Genomic DNA, 18,954 nt, shown 5'->3' with positions numbered 1-18,954 from the left:
TGGCAACTCAAAGTCATTCCAGGTGATAAACTCACCTTCCAGGTGCGAGAAATTTCCATGGGATTGCATCCAAGTCATTACATAACATCCATACTTTGAGAAACTAAAAGTTTTAGCCAATCATCCTCTGAGGAAAAGCCTTCAGAGGCTGTTTGGCTTCCAAGAAAATAAAATAGTAAAGAGAAAAGAGAAAACGAGAGAGCTCTGTAAATATTCTCTATCTATATATCAATATATCAATCTTTGTTACAACGGATGCAAGGGGATATAAATAGAGAAGTTTTTCCAACCTTCCTAGCTAATAAATCTTATGATTGGTGGATTACAAGGAGAAGAATGAAAATTTATACAAAAATATCCAAAAGAAAAGATCTCGTGTGGAGTCGGCAGAAACAGGGGAAAATTCGCACCACGCAAGGGGGTGTGCGAATTTGGAAGGTGTTGTGCAAAATTTTCGCACAAGCCTGGAGCAGTTGTCTTCCGAAGGCCATATCTTCCTCATTTCAGCTCCAAATCGTACACGGTTTGAAGCGTTGGATTCTTGACTTCCTGAGCTTTGAAATGGTATATAGCATGTAGAAAATGGACTTCGGGAAGTGCTCCAAAAGTGCCAAAGAATACTGCAGCTGCTGTCCTCTATTTTCCTCTTTGCTTCTTTTTGCTTCTCTTTGCTTCTCTTGGCTTTTCTCCTTTTGTTGGCTTGCTTTGGTGTAGCTAAAAGCTTGCTTTAACTTGTCCAAGTAGCTCCTCCATCATTTGGCATGCTTGAATTGATTCATAAGCTGATATAAACATGTAAACTTGCCACAAAATGGTTAAAACCAATTACTAAGGACCTTAATGAATTAATTGGGTTAAATGAATATGATTACTACTCAAAGGTGCTTAAAACCATTATAATTAGGTCTACAAAATAGCACTTTTTGGTAGTAATCAAATAGTAAGAATAACCTTCCCCTAATAGAATTTTGGAACATTTTTTGAAACAAAAAAAGTCCTAGTAATATGTAGTAAGTGACTATTTTTCATTTCGACTATTCCATTTTTAGGGTAATCAACACATGAAGATTCAAGAATAATTCGCCCATTTTGAAAATAGGGTGAAAGTTTGTTTTTTTTTTTTTTTTTAAAATAATCATTTGCATTGTCCAATTTAATCCAATTTATTGACACTATAAACTACTTTTGACCATGTTACGGTAATTTGGAAAAACAATTCCCACATCTGACTCTTCTCTTAAAAGAAATATCCAAGTAACATGAGTAAAAATATCAATAAACAAAATAAATTGATAAGCTCCAGAAATATTAAAAACTTGTGACAAACCTCACATATCACTATGAATTAAGGAAAAGGAAATGAAGATCTTTTGTTACTCAAAGGAAATGAGACATGATAATGCTTTGTGAATTCACAAACATCACTATGAAAAATGTCCACATCAATATTCTTAAAAAGGAAAAGAAACATGAACCTAAGTGCATTAAATGAAGGATGACCAAGTAAAAAATGGTAAAGTCAAATTTGGTTTTCATTTGAGGAAGAGGACTCAAAGAAAATTGAAAAAGGTAGTTGATGCTTATTGTTAACATTGTCATTACTTGCATCATGGTATTAGATCGTACATCTTTTTCCTTAGTATGGCCAATCATCCTCCTTGAAACTGGGTCTTGAAAAACACAATGAGTAGGATAAAAGATAACACTATAGTTCATGTATTTTGTTAGTTGATGAATGGACAAAAGATTGGTTGAACACTTGATACATGTTAGACATTTTTAAGACTCAAAGAAGGGTGTTTTCATTGAATTGACTTGCAATAGTAGCTAAAGACCCATTAGTAGTAGTTTTTTTTTTAATTATTATTATTAGGACACAAATAATATGTGCTAAATTTTTGTGCTAAATGTGTTATATGGCAAGTAGCTTCTTTAATGAACCATTTGTTTTTTTTTCAACTTTTCAATGTCTTATTGATTCAAATCTCTAGGTTTGTGCTATTATATATTGATTGTTCTTCTTGAGAATTATCGGCAACAACTACATACACTTGACCTCATTGTTGTCCCCCATTAAAGGTAGTGGCATGGTTGATATCTTATTGTTTACCATGAAGTTTTAAGTAGATATATTTTGTGTTGTAGTTTTTTATAATATATGCACCAAACATTGTTCTTGTTCTCTAAAAAATTTAGATCTACCATCGTCATTCTTGATACCTTTTCCCAGGTTTAGGCCTTTGAAATTGCCATCTCTTGGTTTTGTTTTAGTAAGTGTTGGAAAATTCTAGATTGTTCCATTGATTAGAGCCAAAATATGTGCTCTAATGGCACATATTTGATGTGATTTATGTACCATAAAACACTCAAACCATCTGACTTGACTCAAATTGATGCTAAGGCTATAGCCATGAGTTTAACTTGCATTTTGGAGATTTATCTTACGTTCAAGGCAAGAAAAGGGTGCAAGTTCAATCACTTTAGATTTTGAAAGATCAAGAAAGGGTCAAATGAGGAAATGAGCAAGTCAAGACTCATGGACTATGAGGAAAGGGAAGACAAGGATATCATGAGTTTGGAAGCTGAGAAATGACCATTATGGAGTAAGAAAGAAGGCAAGAAAATATGGATAATGAGGCATGAAGCAAGTTCATCAAGTTGCATGGAATTTTGGAACTCAAAATCTAGTGGCAACATGTACTCTGACTTTGAGGTGAGATTTGGAGTACTTCCCAAAGTTCATTTTGGGAAAGCTATATCATTTCAAAGCTCTAGAAGTCAAGAATCCAACGCTTTAAATGGTGTGCAATTGGAGTTGAAACAAAGAAGTCATGACCATTTAAAGGCAACTACGTAGAGTTGAAGGATCACTTAGAAATGATTTCGAAATTCAACTTATGAATTTGAAATCCAATTCAAAATGACCCTAATTTTGAATTCACCCACTTCCATTTTGATGTTTCGTCTCTTCCACCTTTGGAATTGCATTTAGGGCAATCCATTCGCCTTAGTGAGCCCCACATGACTAGAAATCATCATTTTATTTTATTTTTAGTCATTTTTAGGTAATTATTGGTAATAAGTGGCCAATGAGATTGTGCCACATGTTACGCCATTGATGATACTATATAAACTCTCTTAGTTATGGGGTTTAGGCAGGTTGGATCTTTTCTAGGAGTTTTGAGATTAAATGTGGAAGAAGATGAACTTTGGTTTGTTTGTTTGTTTTTTTTCTTCTTCTTTTTTATTACATCACCCTCATGAGAGGCTAAAAAGCCAACTTGGGACTTGAAACATGAAAACCTAAGGGCTAGAAACTTATAGGAACAATGGGTAAATTATAATAATAATGAGATTAATTATTAGTTAGGTTACAAGTTATCAATTTTTTTAATCCTATTTCTGTGAGTTAGTTTAGGGAATGATACGATAGTGTGGACCCGCATTTCTCACGTGCGCCCCCACTTGATCGGCGAGACTCGCTTTTTTATTTGTGAAAAATTAATTTTAGAAAAGTTGGAGTCGCCACTTATTTTATTTTTATTTTAAAGGGAAAATAAAACAAGAAAGAAAAACCCTAAAAAAAAGTGACTCCATAATTTTTGGAAAAGCATGTCTTTGAAAAACCCGAGTCTAAGTCCGGGGATCAGGTTACCCATTGGGAAGGCACCTTTAAAAGGTAGCACCCCTCTAAGCCCTATAAAGGTCTCTATTAACTAAGTTAAGGGGAATGTGGCAATTAATCGGTTAATTATGGATACCTAAGTAGGCTAGGTGGTTCCAAAAAATAGCATGCCAAACAAGATCAAATCATAATAAAGGAAGGTTAGGATGTGTACCCAGACCGCTTCTCAAGCGCTATCATAAAACATCGATGGTTAATTTAAACAATATATCATCCAGCATGTGTTTTATTAGAAATAATCAAACAAGGAAACATGTATATCAGAACACTCAAGCATTATTAGACATAAGCATTATTTCACAATGACAAGCATATTCACAGAATTCAGAAAGTAGGTGATAGATGACATACCTGGATAGCATAGATGATTTGTAACGTGCTTCCTCAAGTTGTAAGGGGTTAGATAATAAATAATAAAATATAGAAATCCTAGCATGCTCATTATCTAATTAGCATAGCAAAAGTGATCAAAGTATACAGAATCATCAATTATCACATACGTCTTGTATATAATTCCTAAAAAAAATAGACAGACATGATTTCAACAAGTGTCAAATGTGGCAACAAAAATAAATTTTGAAAAGATTTTCTTATGTAGGGGTTTCACCAATTCCCCAATTGATATACACGAATTTAGCTCAAAATTATCCCATTTATGTGGGACCACAAGCTTTGATTCGTGTCTGATTTCAAACCAAAATTTTCGTTAAAAACCGAGAAAGATGCAAACCGATCAAAAAATGGTTGCATATTATTTTAAGAAAATGGGGTTTTGATTTTAAGAATCCTAAAGGAATTTTTGAAATGAATTTTTAAAGGGAATGAGATTTTGATTCTGAGAACTCTAAATGAATTTTTGAAATGGTTTTTTTTTTAAGGAAATGAGATTTTGAGAATATTGTTATGTTTTAAAGATAAAAGAAGTTAATTTGAAAACAATAAAATGTATGAATCAAAATACCAAGCAAAAGAAAAAAGAACAAAATCACAAAGTAGAATTTTTGACAACCGATAAAATTGAAGTGGTGGGAATGGAGGCCAATCTTCACTATTTTTTGATAGCCTCTAAAAATTGATTTTGACAAAGGATGACCAAAGTGATAAACCAAAACCTTAGATCTTACAAGCACTGAAACTTTAAAAACATTTAATCTTAAGATAAACTTAATCAAGCACTAAATATTATGCGACCTTTAAAATAGTACAAGCGATACGTATTAACTAATATTGACAATTTTGAGTCATAAATCTAATCGGCTAACTAAACAATTGAATAAAAGAAAACAAACACATAGAATAAATAAAATTAGTTAAAAACTGAAATGAACTATTTTTAAACACAAAATGACAACATGGGAATAGATTAAACTAATAGTCTACAATTCAAAAGCATAGAATTAATGGAAAAATGGAATAAAAAAATCTTAACATAAACTAAACAATATGAAACCAACCAAATTAATTAAAACTCTAAAAAAATATCAACTAAAACAGGATCAATCAAAATTAAAATAACTATTTATTTTTATTATTATTATTTTTATTTTAAAACATGAATATATCAACGCAGAATGAAATAAATTAACCAACTTAAATTCTAAAATTAATAAACTAAAAGAATGAATCATGAATTAAATTTAACAACCTTTAGATATGAAAAGATGTGATATGGAATCAATTGAACTAATAAACTAAATTTTAATAACATCTAAACTAAAAGATAAATTAAAACTAAACTAAAAGAAATTATGAATTTCCTAATTGAGAGCCAAAATAATGCTAATCAAAATTCTAAATTTTTAACTATCATAACAACTTATCTAAACTCTAAAAAATCTTAACTTTTCCATTATTAACAAAAATTGCCTAAACCAATACTAAAGAACTAATTTGTCAAACTAAGAAAATAAATTGTAACTACATTGAACAAAAACATAATTTTCAAGCTAGAATAATAAATCAAAAATAATTTATTTATAATTGGATAAATATATATATATGATCAATTATTTTAATGAACTAAAATTTTATAAGAGTGCTTGAACCTAAAGTAAAATTAAAAACTAACAAAAATGATTTTTAAAAACCAAATCTCTAACCTATAGAATCAATTTTAATTATAATTAAATAAATTACAAAGCATTAAATTGGTAACAAATGAATAAATAAACAATCAATAATTAAATGAATTAAAACCACATCAAATAAAGATTAAAATATGTATTTATTTTTTTCAAGTAAAGCTACCTAAAATCATATTTTATGAATTTAATATAATACATTAAAACTAACCTTTAATGGGATGAATAAAAAAAATTAAACAAATGTGAGATTGTATTTCCATATTAAAACAAACACGTGTTGAAGCTAATAAACAAATCAACCCACTCAACCCAATATAATAATCCGAAAATAGTACATCACAAGACATCAAAGCTCCACCAAATGTAATAACTTAAACAATTAAACCACAAGTAACATTTTTTTTTTTTTTTGTTGCCATATTCAAAGGAAAACGTGTTGGACCCAATAAAGCATTCAACCTAATATAATAATCTAAACTGAAATGAAACCAGATTTTTATATATATATTTTTTTTCAAAGCAACCCAATGTAGAAAACAAATCAACTTACCAACGGTTAGGTGCGTGGACTGTTCTTCTCAAAAGTGGCAGCTGTATTAAGTGGATGGTATGATGAGTCAAATCTGGTCGGCTATGCCTGCTCCAAAGCAATCCGAATGGTGTTTGGTTTGTTGTGGTGTTTAGGGACAGGTAGCAATAGGTTGCAGCATGGAGATGGTGCTCAAAAGTGCCACCCGGGGAGGCTCTATTGGTGCGTGGATTGCTCTTCCCTCAAAGTGGCAATCGTGTGGATGAAGGCTTGATGCGTAGACTGATGACGGATGCAAATCGTGAGGGGAGGGGGAAGAAGCATGCGGCGAGATGAGAAGATATTGGTCCGACGATGATTAATACGACATCGCACGTGTTTCTCGTTATGGTGATAGGCGAATCATCAAGATGAGCGGACTGGCAGTGGTGAAGCTGGTGTCCCCGTGGTGAGACGTCTGGTTGGTTTGAGAGAAAGCACGATGCTGATCTTTCTCAAGGCTGAGACAAGTGGTAATCTCTAGTCGCCACCTCTCTTTCCCAGTCAAACATGGAGATGTGAATCACCTCTCTCCCCTCTAGATGGCACCCCTTGTTCCTTCCTTTCTTTTCAGCCTCTACCCTATTCTCCCCCAAAAAAAAACCAGCCACCTTCCTTTCTCTATAGAGCGCTCTGTCTCCTCCCAAAATCAGCGCAATACCTTTTAAAAAAAACCCTTTTTATATCTTCCTCGAAAAATCAGATCAATTCCTCCACTAGCCTCTCATTCATCTTCTCCACATGCTAAAGATCATTTCCCTTTTCCTTCAAACCGACGTGTTTCTTCCTTCCCAAAATCCTTTTCCCAGTCCAGGATCTCTCTTTTCCGCTCATTGACTCCACCAACATGGGAAGACAGCTCACCAGAACTCTCTCTTCTCTGAACATAGCCCACATTTCGTCCTTATACATGCTGCATGCATTTTTTATTTTTTTTATTTTCATGCCAAACCGTTTTGGTAATTCACCTTCCCAAAAACAAAATCACATCCCTTCTAATCAGTTTCTCAAGAATCCGCTGAAAAATTCTTCCTTCTAGACTTGCTCCAATAGTCATCCATTTGGTAAGTTTCCTGCATAAATATGAAATTATTAGATTTAATAAATAAATAAATAAAAACTCATTTCATGCAATTATAAAATAAAATAAATAAACAAAATACAAATAATAATAATAATAATGAAATAATATAAATAGATCAAAACTCACTTAATCTTAAAAGCAATCAATAAAATAAATAAATAAAGAAAAACAAGAAAACCAATCTAAGTGAAACTAAACCTTGAAAAGTGCCTAAGTGGGCCTAAGGCGGTGCCTAATGGGCCAAGTGCGTCTAATGGGCCTAAGGTGTACTAAGTGAACCTAAGGTGTCTAAATGGGCCTAGGGTGATGCCTAATGGGCCAAGTGTCTAAATGGACCTAGGGTGATGCCTAATGGGCCAAGTGTGGTGCCTAAGTGGGCCTAAAGTGCCTAAGTCTAAATTAGAGATGCCAAGAGTCACAATAAGGGGTTAGATAATCCCTCAACCAAAGTCTTCGAGGTGGCTTAGAAAAGATAGGTTACACGAGTATTAATGGGCCACTAGGGAATTGCTATAAACGACATGTGCGAGGAAGACAAAATAGAAGGTCTACAGATAGGTTATTACCCGATACTAGTGATTCTTGGTAACTCTTGATCATTAGTTATCTTGGTCTTCCCTATTGTTATTTTCCTTAAACAAAATTATAAGAGGTGGAAGGGTTGAAGAGCTAAACCTTAAACTAGTAGTCAATCTCATTTATTTGATGGTTTTAGAATTTGTTTTAAAAAAGAAAAATTATGTTTCAAATGAAATTTTGAGTTATAGAACTCAAGTTGATCACGAGCGGCCAAAGATCTCAAAACCCTAAGATCACTTTACTTAAAAAACCCTTGCTTTTTTTATTTCTATACCCTAAGTTGGATCGTGGAAAGCCCCAGATAGAATTAATCGAATTTAAAATCAATATTCATCTTGTTATTAATTTAGTTTCTTTTACTTAGTTCTATTTCATAAAAGTTAATTCCCAGATTGCTTTTCACTTTAAGATTTAAATAAAAGTGATTCATCTATCCTAGTATTGACAAATTCCATAAGCTAGTCCCTGAAGACGATACTTGGAATATTACAAAAATCGTGGTATATTTTTCTCTAATTTTTCTTAGCTAGAGCTAGTATGTATTAGGTTTAAGTATTTTGGTACAATAGAAAAGATTGGTCATCCATTCTGAGGCCTTGGATTGTTAGGGTGCATGAAAATCTATCTTAGGTTCTCTAGATCTATCACAATAGAAAACTTAGTATTCAAAAAATAATATTGATACCACAAAAAATATACATATAGAGAAAGTACCACAAACCTATGATCTGAATGTTCCCAGACCAATTCTTACTGGTGTAGAAAGCTCCAAAACCATAATAGATCTCGTAAATGCCATGGTCTTCCACCTGATGACTCCTCCTTGAGTTTAGGCACTGAGATGGTAGAGATATCAAGTTTGGATGTTAGGGTTCTCTCTTTAAACTATAGGGATAGAATGACAAGATCTTGAAACCCTAACTCATTTTCTTTTGTTCCGACATCTAAAATAAGAGGGGTTTCAACTATTTCTAAGAGTGTTATGACTATTTGAAGTGTACATGAAATTTTTAGACATTTTTCATGACTTTTGGAACTTTTTTAGGTTCCATTAGAAGGTTTAGATAGGGAATATTTTTTTAGTATAAGGAAACTCAAACAAGAACATGTCATTATCTTTCACAAAGGATATCTCCTCCTGAAGATAACGAATCTACAAATAATCCTCTATTTCTACAAAAGTGACATCCTTGGAGACAAAGAAAATTTAGTTGGAGGATGGAAACATATATACCCTTTTTTTGTCGATAAATATCCAACAAAAACATATTTAATTTAATGTACTTGGATCCAACTTTTCTTAATGGTGAGCATGAATATGAATAAACACAAGACACCCGAACCCTTTAAGTGCAAGGTTACTTTAAGACCTTGTTCAATTACCCTTATGGAACATTGTGTAATTAACCAAATGCCCTTATGCATATAAGGGAACCTAGAGCTAATCCAATCCTCATAAACCATGCCAACAAGGTATATGAACTTGATCGGGGACCACTAGGACCCATAGGACAATATTGGCTCTCTCAAAATTCAATTTTGAAGTTGATTCAACATCTAATTACAGAGAATCAACTAAAATTTAGTATCCTATATAAAAAGCAATGAGAAACCATGTGCTTGGGTCTATAACATGCTATTGATTACATTCAGTCTCCCTATGAACCGGTGTCCATAGTCTAACAAGGTGAAATCTATTAGCCTTTCAAGACTACCTCTACTATCCTTGAGTTATAGATCCTCCTATTGTGTGTTTAATTGACATTTCTTAGCTCTTAAAGAGCCTATGTCAAGTTCCACTTAAAAAACTCCTATGGTTATAGTTTTCATGATCGCACCTTCATAGGATCACCCAAAGGGACTCTTTATTTCAATCCCATGAGATATCATGGTGCCTATATTAAGAATACTTATTGTTATCGACTTTCATCAATAGTGACCTAATCTATGGAATATATGATCAACTTATGATCTCACCTGTAGGTCAAAGCCAGTACTGGCTTCTACACAAACTTAATATTCTCTCAAGGTTGAGAGACTATATAGTATAGTAGCTTGGTGAAGTTATGACTACTCGATAGTCTTATGTCATGACTCAGTATAGGTCTTATCTAATATGTAACCTTACACACTAGTGCACTCACCATGGGAACCCTGTCCCAATGACCAAGACTAGCCATCCCTCTAATTAGGAGGTGGTACACTAGAACCTTAAATGGATTACCTAATTCCATAAACTAGTTCTGAACAAATCATTTACTTGCAAGGAACCCATGACTTGGATCTTCCGTGAAACTCCTAATGTGCCTAAGTCATGTACATCATGTCATGCTTTTAAGGGCTTTATCCTAATAGTAAGAGCCAAAACTTCAGCTAGTTGAGAATTAATTATAGCAACTTGTCATCTTTCATTTGTTGGAATAATGGAGAACACCTTACTAATGAATGACAAATCTTCCTTTCCCAAGTCTTGAACTCAAACTTGATCAAATTCAATATTAAGTGCAGTAAGAAACTAGAAAACCACTCCCTTTCAACCAAATTTCTTAACACTACGACGTCTTTACTACATTTCATTTGAATATTTTGGTAATAATATATATATATATATATATATATATATATATATATTGCTAAGGACTTTTCACAAGATTATAATATTAAAACACCCTTCTTGTTCTATTTCTTGCTTGATTTCATAGATTTGAGCTGCATCCTCTCAGAATAGGTTTATCTTACTATCTCCCAAATCTCCTTAGTCATGGTGAGGAACAAACAAGTGGCACTGATCTTGACCAACATAAATTTCCATAAACATGACATGATCATGGAACCTTCTTCATCCTATTAATTGGACTTTAGATCTTTAAGTCCTATATATGTGCCAATTAGATGTCTTAGTTTGCCTTTTTTTTAAAAAGAGGAAAAGAAAAAGGTTTGCACTTGTTGAGAACATTGAAGATAGTTACAACCATTCAACCAATACATTGAGTTGATATTCTATATGACTATTTGGTGGTTTGATGATGCAAAGTTTTACCAAAGACAATTATAAGTGTGGTGGAAGACTTAGACAAGTCAAACATGGTGAAATCTAAGAAATTACAGGTGGAGGTTATAGTAGAAGAATGAATGAAGAATAAAAAAAATAAAATAAATAGAACACAAAAAAATTAAGGTAGAAAGAATCATAGTGATAAAGGCATAAAAATTTCAACAATGAAGGATAAAAACTTGAACAAAAATTTAATAAGCAATGACGACTAACAAAGAATGCCAAATGGGCTTTGATATCGTGTGGTTAAAAATGGTCTTGGATTCTTATTTACTTATTTGTTACAATCCCAATTCATATCCTATATTTATAAAGAAATTAAAGGAAATGAATAAACTAACAATCCCTATAAATCACCTATCTATGAATCAAGAATTATTCTTCTTCATCTAATTTATAGTTATATACACCACTATATATATATATGTATGTATGTATGTATGTATGTATTTATGTATTTATGTATTTATGTATACTCACACATAAAAAAACCTCAAAAGGGAAAATTCAAATTTCTAATGTAAGTTTTAATTGATTGTATAGATTCTTCCTTGTATGGTCCCTTATGGATGATTGTATTTTTTCTTTTAGTCTCCCCTTGGCATCAAATCACCAACATTCTCTAGAAATTGTATCGCTTCCCTAGGACTTTTACTCATGAAGTCCCCTATACACATGGTTTCTATAAGTTGTCGTTTATGGAAGCATGCCTTTATAAAAGTTTAAGAGAAGGATTATACATGATCTTTAAGGCTTATTGGCATTGGTCCTAGTAAGAGTTATGGTGCAACAATTGCTACCAACATTTAATTGTCAAATTTGTGATAAGGGCAAACACTAATTGCATTCTTGAATATATTTTAGAAGCTAAAGAATTTTTCTTCTTCCTTAGCTCTAAAGTTCGATATTTTTCTTTTCAAAATGCTAGTCTAATGAGCTGAAAAGAACTTCTTTAGAAATACAGCCTGAAGTTCAATCAATGTTGTAATACTTCTTAGTTTTTAGTGAATTGAACCATGTCTTTGCCATGTTGTTTAAGGTAAGTGGTAACAATTTCATTCTCAATAAGTTCATATATGCACATTTTAATCTTGAAATGTTGAGCAAATTTCCTCTATTTCTTTTAGATGAGTGTAAGGGTTTTCTATTTATGCACCTCTAAATACTAGCAGCAATGGCACAAGTTATGGATGGATTGTTATATGCTCTATTTAAGGTACAAAATAGAATGAGGAAGCCATCCTTTGAAGGTTTAAATGATCCCTCATAGAGTGAAATTGTTGAAATGGCTTTCGCCTGAAAATATTTTAGCTATGTTGATCTTATGCTTGGCCTTCCATGCTTTCTCTTGGATTTCTCTCATCATTGATTCTTTCTAATATTCCATTACTATTTCTTATTTAGCTATAATGTATAAACCAAAAAGTACATATCCCAACCTTAAGTGTAAAAACAAAAACAAAGAACAAAAAAAAAAAAAAAAAATAGAACTAACAAAATACCTAAGAAATGATAGATTTAGACAAAATTAAATAACAATAAATAGATCTCCAAAAACTGATCAAGTTTTCAAAATCAAACTTGTTAAATCCCCAACAAACATGTCTTTTTTTCTTTAATGTGGTGTTGCTTTGTTTTATAAGTGATGAATTGGCTTACAAAATCCTTTTTTTTTTTTTTTAAGTGGATGGATTATTTTTGTTAGCATTAGTATTTGATTTATCTATTAATGTTCATTTCTCAAGCAAAAAATTATTCTATATCATCTATAATCCAATCATAGATCCACATGGTATTGATCTGAAATTTAGATTATCTTCTAAAGGAAAGCATTCAAAGTGTCTTTTAAGAATCAATTATGGCAAATCTAAGAGATATATCAAGAGATCTTTGAATAGGGTGAGAAATCACAGATGGTATAGTAGGAAGTGAGATATACCTGAGAATCAACTCGTCTTCATGTTTATCTTTTCCTATGACAATTCTCTTTTGAATAGGATAAAAATTTTTATTTATTATTATTTTTAAAAAATAAAAATAAATTTAACAACCATCTTCGAGAATATCTTCTTCACTATGCTTGGTAGCTTAAAAATGACAAAAAAAAAACAAAGAGTTGAGAGGGAAAATTTTTGAATTCCAAAATTAGAATTCTCTCCTAAAAGATTTAGATAGTTTCTGACTAACAACTAACCTATTTATAATGTTTACATGCCTAGTGGCTCAATATCAATATGCCACATCATCAAAACTTAACTAGAGCAAAACCAAGATCAATTAGCAACAATCTTGAAACACAAATGGTGTAAAACAATTAAAAACACAAAACAAGACTCTAGTGTCAAAATTTTGACACCATGAATGCTATAAATCCATAACAGGTGATAGATGTCAAACTTATTCATCATGCTTCTATTATCAGAATGAGAAATGATACGTTGCCTCAATGTCAGATTTATTTGTGGATTTAAAGTTGATATTTTGATCAGGTATGAAAATGAAGACTATGAAACCTCAATGCACTAAGACTTCTATACCTCAATGATATATCGATTTTCTTTTTAACACTTCTCCAATGTATTGAAATAAGTAATCAACAAAAAACCCTAGCTTTGATTATTTCAATATCAAGAATAACAACCCCATAGATCAAGCCACAAACATCTCTAGTCAAGAAACAAATCAAGTAACATCTCAAGAGAATTGAGAGAAATATCAATTTGTAGAAATCATGGGTCAACCTACAACTTTCCATCCTTATTCAATGAACTGACTCATAATCTCCTTTCCTGTAAAGACAAATTTCTTTGTATATAATTCATACAAATCAATGCGATAAGATTATTTCTTGTGTGAAATTTCACATGGTATCAGAGTTTATACCCACAAACCAAAGCACCATGTCTTCACCTTCTTTTTCCTTGCCAAAGCAAGAACCAGAACTCAACTTACAATTCTTCCACCAATGTTCCTACTTGATTTCTATCAAACTAAGGTCTAGCAATTTTCTTTTATGGGACTCTCAAATTATCCGTCTTATTCACAGCCTTGGTATCTATCATCACATTACTATGAATGAAAAACTAGCTAAAGAAATTGTGGATGAAAAATGAGAGAAATTTTCAAACCCATAATATAAAAATTGGATGACCAATGATGGCCTTCTAACTTTGTGGCTTTTTGGAACAATTGAAGAAAACGTCCTTAGTATGGTTTTTGAAGAAATAGGAAGCATATGAACCCCACTTGAACAACAACTGCTTCCTATTATCATTGGAAATGAGGGAAACTTGAAGAACATGTTGATAGGAGTCAAGAAGAGCTCTCATTCGATTAAATAGTACTTGAAAAGAATTCAAGTTCATTTGTTATAATCTCACAACCATTAAGAAGCCAATATGTGACCTTGATAAGGTCTCCCGATTTGCTAAAGACTGAGGTAACCAATATATGGACTTTTGTACAACCTTGCTCACAAAGGCACCATATAAATTCTTCAACTAGTTCGTCTTGGCTCTCCAAGGCCATGAACAAATTATAGCATCCCACCATGAGGAGGAAAAAGATGTACATCTAGCATACTCAAACCTTCTTCGTCCAAAGAGGTTATGGATGGAATGGACAAGGAAGACATTTCAATTCTCGTGGATAGGGCTTTGCGCCTATTGGGCGTTACAACAACTACCAAAACGTTCCTGCTCAACCCAGTCAAATTGCAAATTTGCCACCCAACAACCCAAGTTATCAACCCAATTAGGAAAATCAACCACAACAATTCACAAATAACTTCAATAATGTTGATAAAACCACTTACCGGATATGTGGGAAAGAAAGCTAATCACCAGGCCATCACTTGCTAGTATAGGTTTGATTATTCATACTAGTCAGAAGACTTTCCATAAGCCCTTGCTACGCTTAAGATCAGGGTTGAAAGTGATCCATTATTTTATGTTGATTCTGGGACTACTACACTCATGATCAATGATGCAAATAAATTGTTCTCTTTAGAACTTTATGAAGGCAATGCTATGATTTTTGTGGGTGATGGAAATGTCTTACCAATATCTTAAATGGACGATGCATGTGTTTCTACAAAAGAAGGAAAACTCAAATTAAATGGTGTGCTTGTTATTCCACATTAAAAAAGGAATTTTCTATTTGTCGGATAGTTCTTGCACCTTTAAGTTCACATCCTCTCACTTTGTTGTTAAGGATAAAAAATAGAGATTAATTTTGAGGGGGCATAAAAAGGCGCAATTTTATGCCTTGGATGGAGTCCTTCATGAAGCTTTGAACACGATAAGGAAAATAGGCTTCCCTTCTACAATTTGCCATCAATGACTTGGACACCCTAACTCAACGATGTTATCTCTACTTAAAAAGAAAAATGTTATTGATGTTTCTCATTGAATGGAAAAACCTAACATATGCATCAGTTTCCAAATGGGTAAAAGTTGTAGACTTCCTTTCAAAAACAACAATAAAATCTTCAAGTCTTCTATTCAAAAGATACACTATGATCTTTGAAGGCCAACTCCTATAATTTCAAATCAAGGGTTTTGGTATTATGCAATCTTTATTGATGATTTTAGTAGATTCACATGGCTATGCCCCTTAAAATGAAAGTCTGATTTCCTTGATTGCTTCATCAAGTCTCAGAGGCTAGTTGAAAACCAATTTAATCAAAAGATTAATGTTTTCCAATGTAATGAAGGTGGGAAGTTCAACTCAAATAGCTTCATCGATCATATTCAAAATAGTGGCATTGAATTACATATTTCTTGTTGAGGAACTCCCCAACAAAATGGGGTAGCAGAATGAAAGCATCGACATTTAGTTGAGACTGGGCACACAATGTAATTTCATGCTAATATGTCTCTATCTTTATGGTTGAATTTTTTTCTACAATTGTGTATTTAATTAAAGATATGCAGGTGCTTGGATGCTTGTGTTTTCCCTTACTAAGATACCAACATGGTGACCTTCTCAAACAGATATTGAATTAATCGTAGACTTTTACATCAATTTGCCAATTGAGACATCATCTAAACATGCTACACTTCAGCCACAAAATATGGAAAATCAACTTTTATTCATGGAAAGTTAAAATTTTAATCCTCAACCAATCCCTTGGCCAATTAGAAAATGCAACACACCCTCATATTTGCAAGACTATGCAAATATCGTTGCCAAAACGCCTCTCTTATCTTTGCCACCCGAACCAAAAACTCTCAATAGAGCATTGAGAGATCCACGTTGGGTAGAAGCCATGCAACATGAACTCACTATTAAAAAAAATTAATACATGGCAACTAGTTCCTAGACCTCCTCTAATTAACATTGTAGGCTCAACATGGGTTTATCATATTAAAACCAAGGACGATGGAGCCTTTGATCATTTCAAGGCTCACTTGGTTGCAAAAGGATTTGCACAAATCTCTGGAACTGGCTATGATGAAACCTTCAGTCCTGTAATTTGACCAACTACCATTCAATAAATAATTGATCTATCTTTGTCAGTCAAATGGAAGATGAGGCAACTTGATGTCAAAAATGCATTCTTGCATGGAAACCTTAAGGAACTGTTTACATGGAGCAACTATTGGGATTCATTGATTCTATCAATTATGACCATGTTTGCTTGCTTAAAAAATCACTTTATGGACTGAAGTAAGTGCCTCATGCTTGGTTCAATAGATTCTCTCAATGCCTACTGCAACTTGGCTTCTATTGTAGCAAATCTGGTGCTTCACTCTTTATCTATCATACTAATAAGATCATCACCATCATTCTCATATATGTCAATGACATTCTTGTTATAGGAAATAATGATGATTTTATTCAAAATTGCAAAACTTGGCCAGGAGTTCATAATCAAGGACCTTAGATCATTACACTATTTTCTAAGAGTATAAATGAAACCTGGTGGTGTGTTCCTCTCTCTACAAAAGTACATACGTGATTTGCTCCATAAAACACAAATGCTTGAAAGTGCTACTCTTGCTTCACCAATGACAATTAAAGATAAAATCCACTCCTCTAATTGAGAACCTGCAGATATAACAAATTTCCATAGTAAGGGGCTCTCAAATACCTCACTTTTACAAGGCTTGATATCATTTATGCCGTCAACAAGAATTTTCAATTTTTTGGCAACCCTAACTTAAGCCATTTAAAGGTAGCAAATCATATTTAAAGATACTTGAATGACACAAAATTTTGATATTCCTTATATTGCTCAATGTGTTACCACTCTTTACATCCTTAGTGATGTTGATTGGGCTAGTTGCCCCACCACAAGAAGAAGTACCATTGGATTCTGTGCATTTCTTGGTGCGAACTACATTTCTTAGTGTTTAAAGAAACATCCCACCATATTCCGATCTAGCTCTGAAGTTGAATATCGAGCCATGGCCTTTGTAACAACTAAAATAACATGGTTAACCTTCTTTCTCCGTGATATTAGAGTAACATGAACACAACCATCATAGTTGTTTTATGATAATATGAGTACACTTCATATGTCAGTTAATCTGATGTTTTATGCACGATCAAAGCACATTAAGCTTGACTATCACTTTGTAAGGGAAAAAATTGCAATGGGCAATTTTGTTACAAGGTATATTCCATCCTTGAATCAACTTGTTGACATCTTTACAAAGCTATTAGCAAAGGTTACCTTTAATCATTTAAAAGAAAACTGGATATTCATTCTCACGCTGGTTTGAGATGGCATTTCAAGAATAACAACCCCATAGATCAAGCCACAAACATCTTTAGTCAAGAAACAAATCAAGCAACATCTCAAGAGGATTAAGAGATATATCAATATGCAGAAATCATGGGTCAACTAATAGCTTTCCATCCTTATTCGGTGAACTAACTTGTAATCTATTTTTATTGTAAAGACCACTCTCTATGTATATAATTCATTAATAATCAATGCAATAATGCTCTCCCTAGTGTGAAAATTCACATTCGTCACCATAGCTTCATACTAATTCACAATCAATACCTTTTTCCTACATTGATCTTGTGCCCTGCTATCAAGATCTATTGAATCTGTTATTAATTTGACTTCTACATTTCTTATTTCTTTCTTGAATTTTCCCTTAATGCTTGCTTTGCTCATTCCCTTGAATTGTTTCCAAGAGTTCCTTTTCCTTGTCTCTAAATTAAATCTTACAATTTTCCACAATTATTTCCCAAAAGAGAACTAGCTATAGGTTTAAGTTGATTGACTTGTATTTTGCTTTGTTTTTGTTTTTGTTTGTTTGTTTTTTTTTTTTTTAGTTTTTTTCCATAAAATGCCCTTTTTAAGCTTAGAAAATATTATGATTTGCATAAAAGTCACTTCCCTTCTCATAAGGACTCTATTTAACAAATAATAAATTTTCCTATAAGTCAAACCAAACCTTCCTCTTTAATTTTGAGAAAGAATATCTGAACTAAAGCCTATGTCAAACCGACACTTTTTTTTCTTTTTTTTTTCCCTGAGAAAAATGTTTAAATTAATGCCTATGTAAATTTTCTTTAAATTCAAGTTGATTCTTCCCTTTGTAGAACAAGTCCTTTTTATGAGAAATAATGTTTGGGCTAATGCCTATGTTGAGGTAGTAGTAGAAACTCTCTTATAGTTCAAACCATAAATTTTCCCTTCTCATAAGGAGTTTTTTATTTTAAGGAATGATGCTTAAACTAATACATATGTTAAGGAGCTATATTTGTAAATTTAGAGTTGGTTTTCATATCAACATATTCAAATTGGTATTTTTATTGGTTTGGTTCTCATAACAAGAGCAATGGTAAATAAAATAATATTAAGTTGATATTAAGTTTTCAATTTCAATTCTCATATTTACCTTTAATTCGCATCTCAAGCCTTCAGTGCCTTTGGTA

Source organism: Vitis vinifera, chromosome 13 (assembly GCF_030704535.1).
Source record: "Vitis vinifera cultivar Pinot Noir 40024 chromosome 13, ASM3070453v1".
Lineage (NCBI taxonomy): Eukaryota > Viridiplantae > Streptophyta > Magnoliopsida > Vitales > Vitaceae > Vitis > Vitis vinifera.
This window is presented reverse-complemented; position numbering follows the sequence as displayed.